This window comes from Nanorana parkeri, unplaced genomic scaffold, assembly GCF_000935625.1.
Source record: "Nanorana parkeri isolate BGI_ZX_2015 unplaced genomic scaffold, ASM93562v1 scaffold235, whole genome shotgun sequence".
In the NCBI taxonomy this organism is placed as follows: Eukaryota; Metazoa; Chordata; class Amphibia; order Anura; family Dicroglossidae; genus Nanorana; species Nanorana parkeri.
The window spans coordinates 793,758-798,513 of record NW_017306503.1 but is presented as its reverse complement, the minus strand read 5'-3'; the positions used below and the strand labels follow the sequence as shown (position 1 = coordinate 798,513).

Sequence of the window (4,756 nt, the reverse complement as noted above, 5' to 3'; positions counted from 1 at the left end):
TACATCTTGCCATTCACATTGCACAACTTAGACAAATATTTAACAATTGCTGCTTACATTTTAGAGTGCTTTTTACTTGCCTAAAAATCCCCCCCAGCTTCCCCCCTATGTAATGTTAAAGCAGAACTCCAGGCAAAATGTTTATTAACCCTTGCTGTGGGACTGCAATGGTTAAATGCTCGTTTTTGTCTGGGGACTAAAATAATATACAGTTCTACTCACCTGATCCGCCATGCTGGCTGGCAATTAGACCGGTCCTCCCAGCCTCACTCTCCCTCCGCTCCAGCAGTCTAAGGATCCTCAAGTCATCACATCCAATACACAGTGTATAGGACGTAAGGACACAAAGATACATACCATCACTGCAGCGGAAGAGGAGACAGGCTGGAGGGAGCACACAGTGACAGCTAGTTGGCTCCAAGGTTGAGGCTAGGTTTACACCTAGGCAACTCCTAACCGCGTGGCAATCCACGAGGTTTTGTGCACGATTGCCCAGCGGTCAGGAGTGGCCAAGGTGTGAACCGATCGCGCTGTGGGTGCCATTATTTTCTAATGGCACCCAAGTCACACCAGGCGGATCGCGCGGTTTTCCCATCGCAATTCAGCTCATGCAAAAGAACACGTGAAAAAGCCTTGTGTTGTGTGTCGCAAAAAAAGGTACATGTACCTTTTTTTTAGCGATTGCCGCGCAGATGTCACCCTATTAAGATCAATGGGGCTGCGTGGCAATCGCTGTGTCCACTAGCACATGATCGTGCGTCCCTGGTGTCGTGCGGTGTAGTGCAGGTGTGAGTCGTAGCCTCAGGTGAGTATCACTTTTTATTTTGGAACCTAGACAGCAGTTAACTCTTGCAGTGCAGGGGTAGCCCCAGTGCAAGGGTTAATAAGAGTTTTGTTCTGGAGTTGTTCTTTAAAGAAGAAATCTCGGCGGGGAAAAAAGATCTTAACCCTTGCAACGGGGCTACCCCTGCACTTCAAGGGTTAAGTGATCGTTTTTGTCTAGGATCGAAAATAACAAAGTTATACTTAGCGCAACTTTGGAGCCACCTGGCTGTTAGACCAGTTCCTGACGCCTCCCCCTTCCTCCATTCCAGCATTGGAATGTTCCTTGTAGGGCTGCAACAACTAATCGACATAATCGATTATTGAAAAAGTTGTCAACTTTTTCAATCATCGATTAATCGGCTTCTGATTGGTTGGCCCTGTTCACGGCTCCACACACGCTGTGCGCCACACTTCCTCCCCACCTTACACTCGCCGCTGCCAGACCCGCCCGCATCCACGCACCTCCTCACACTCACCGTCCACCCACATCCACGATCGGCACAGGGACGCGGGGAGAAGAAGTAAGAAGGAACAGGTGTGGTGGGAGGACAGCTGCCGATAGACAAGTCCAATCACAGAAACAAGTTGCTGGAAGACTGCTCAGGTAAGCCTGCACTTTCCCCACACATGGAGTTTTATAATATATTGCTGGGATTTGTATTCCTCTATAGCTGATGGTACATTGTGCTGTATATTATACATAGGAATCCAAATCCCAGCAATACATTGTACACTGTATGTATAATGTATCGCTGGGATTTGTTGTATCCCTATATAGCTGGTGGTATTCTGCATTGTGCTGTATAGAGGACTACAAATCCCAGCAATAGTACATTATACAGTTCAATGCAGAATACCGCCAGCTATAGAGTACAACAAATCCCAGCAATAGTACATTATACAGTGGTGCAAAGCCGAATACCACCAGCTATAGAAGACTACAAATCCCAGCAATAATACATTATACAGCACAATGCAGAATACCACCAGCTGTAGAGGAATACAACAAATCCCAGCAATAGTACATTATACAGTGGTGCAAAGCCGAATACCACTAGCTAGAGAGGACTACAAAACCCAGCAATAGTACAGCGCAATGCAGAATACCGCCAGCTATAATGTACTATTGCTGGGATTTGTAGTCCTCTATAGCCGGTGCCATTCTGCATTCATTTCTGTATAATTTGACACTTTCCATTTCACTATATTGCACACCACACTTTTTTTTTTTTTACTTCCACCGCTCCAAGCTTGCTCCTGTGATGGACTGCAATCTCAATACAAACTAGAAGTCCCATCACTGGAGCCATTTTTAAAAATGTATTTTATTTTTTATCCGATTAACCGATTAATCGAACTTAATAATCGGCTAACTAATCGATTTTGAAAATAATCGTTAGCTGCAGCTCTAGTTCCTTGGCATCCTGACATGCAATACACTGTATGGGACTTGATGAATCACAGGACCTTAGTGGAGGAGAAAAGAGGCTGCAGGGACCGGTCTACCAGCCAGCCGGCTGCAAGGTTCAGGTGAGAATAACTGTTATTTTTGCTCCTAGATGAAAACGAGCAGTTAACCCTTGCAGTGTGGGGGTAGCCCCACTGCAAGAGCTGAAGCTGCCCATACCTTACGATTATCAGCCGATTGCCGTATGCGATCATGTTTTCATTCGATATTCGTACGGTTGATGGGCAGTGTGCAACCGCAAATACTGTACAATCGATCGACTTTTGACTGACCAGCAGGTTAGAGAAACTTTGGTCGATCGTACAATTTTCGCAAGGTTGGAGGCGTTTCCGTACGTCAAAATTCGTACGATTTACACTGCACATGCGCAGACGAAAATACGTGCACTCGATTACTGCAATCCGTCCAGGTGCTTTCTTCTAATTACCGTTGATCCAACCTTGAGATAATCTGGGGAGGGTGGGGCCGCTGTACGAAAATCGTATGACGGTTCGGTCATCGGACGAAAAGTGTTGTCCAATGATCGCAAGGTGTATGGGCAGTTTAAGATTAATTCTTCTTTAAAACGGGGGCTGGGAGTTCATGTTTACCATAATTAACCCTGTCTGTACTGTGCTGGCAGCTCTTAATGTCAGTTGTAAACTAGATTTCAATTCTGTCTGTCCTAACAAAGGGTTAAATATCTCGAGGCTTGGATTCTGCATTGTATGTTAATGAGGAGAATGTGTCTCTGTCCTCATTTGTCCGTCAGAAAGGGTTCAGAAGAGTCTGAGGTCCCATATATAATCCTGCTCTAAGGCCCCATTCACACTAAGCGACATACCTTTAGGAGCGGATCCGCGCGGCCGGGATAGCGCGACTTTTGGGGCGACGTTCCAGCGACGGTAGCGCGACCGTCGGGCTGCATTAAAAATCAAAAAATCGCGCAAAATTCGCCGAAAAAAGGGTCCTGTAGAAGCGACCGCGACGGGCGACACGGAGCTGTACATGAAGACAGCTCCATTGAAAATCATTGGCCGGCGACTTCTCGCGATATCGCACGGCAAAAATGCGCGATATTGCGGCGGCAATCCGCTCAGTGTGAATGGGGCCTTAGGGAAAAACAAGAAAAGGTAAGAAAGTCACATGGTAAGTGTGCGGTGTGAATGGGAACACATAACATATACTGGGGGGTTCTCAAATCTGACTGCAAAAGTCTAAATTCACTTTAAAGTGTATTTCTAGCCAAAACTTTTTTTGTTTTTGGAATGCCCTGGCCGCAGCTGATTGGAGGACATCACTGACAGTTTTCCACAGGCTTAGGGGAATTCTGTCCGCACAAAGCCCACGCACATCCCTACAGTGCCGATTATGGAAGGTGGCTTTACAGAAAAGTTTCTGTACAAACTACTGGACTCAGATTATTGTGTGTGGATTTGGACTTCAGAAATGTTGGATTTCCAATCTGTTTCGGTGACAGTGTTCACCAGTACAAACAGAGGGCTGAATCTCCCGAAAGGGGACACATACAGCAATAAAAAACTTTCCAGAGCGGGCAACTCCAGCTCTAATTCAAGAGTGGGCAACTCCAGCCCTCCAGCTGTGCTTTCACTACAAATCCCAGTATGCTCCTGCCTCCAGGAGTCATGCCTGTAACTGTAAGTCTTACAATGCCTCATGGGACTTGTAGTTCCAAAACAGCTGGAGGGCCAGAGTTGCCCACCCCTGCTCTAACCCTTCCCCACTGTCTGGAGAGAGATAGAGTTGAACTGTGCAGAGACACTGTGATCAGGGAGAGTAGAAGTGGAAAAGTCATGAATTATTCAGAGCTGTAACCTTACCTGGAGACCTTCTTCCTGCAGTCCTTCCCTTTTCTCTGCCACCAGATCCAGTGTCCTTATTGTCACCATGAAAAGTCCCCAACTTGCTGAGATCGCCTGTCCTCCAAAAGAATCCACCACCCGCCGGAGATCGGCTCAAAACATCCCGGCTGCTGCTGCTGTAATTCCTGTACACTTCCCAGCTACTCCTCCCTGACTCGACACCCTCCAGATAGTGCGAATAGTTCACTTATCCCTACTGGCATGAAAAGTGGATCGCTACAAGATCCTGACGATCCAGTCCCCCTCGGAACCCGCTGAGCGCACTCTCTCTCTCCTCCTGGGTTCTTCCGAAGTTTGCATGAGCCTGAATTCCCGCAATGCTGGCCCCGGGTCTCTTCCCCACTAACTTTGTCTCCTAGGTTCACACACCTCTTTTACTCGGGATTTTAGTGCAGGCGGCTGCCGTGAAACTGAGAGAACGTGGCATAATCACAACACGTCCCCGCCCGCTTACAATGCTGAGCACTTCTCTGGCTCCTGTTCTAAAGAATGTAATCGACAGGCGCCACCTGCTGGAGGGTTTCATTACGGCGCTTGAATTCTGTCGCTCTGGGTATACGGTTCACCACACACAGCACTAAGTTGAAGGGTTCACTACCTA

At 47.3% G+C, this 4,756-nt stretch overlaps 1 protein-coding gene across 1 annotated transcript in view; it reads right to left on the bottom strand.

Moving 5' to 3' along the window:
* The window catches only part of LOC108786943 (utrophin-like), a 583,766-nt gene extending 579,230 nt beyond the window's left edge, over positions 1–4,536 (bottom strand). The window contains exon 1 of the mRNA XM_018556366.1: positions 4,114–4,536. The gene's annotated coding sequence lies outside the window, so the exon portion shown is untranslated. The remainder of the gene's footprint in view (positions 1–4,113) is intronic.
* Positions 4,537–4,756: the final 220 nt, after the last annotated feature.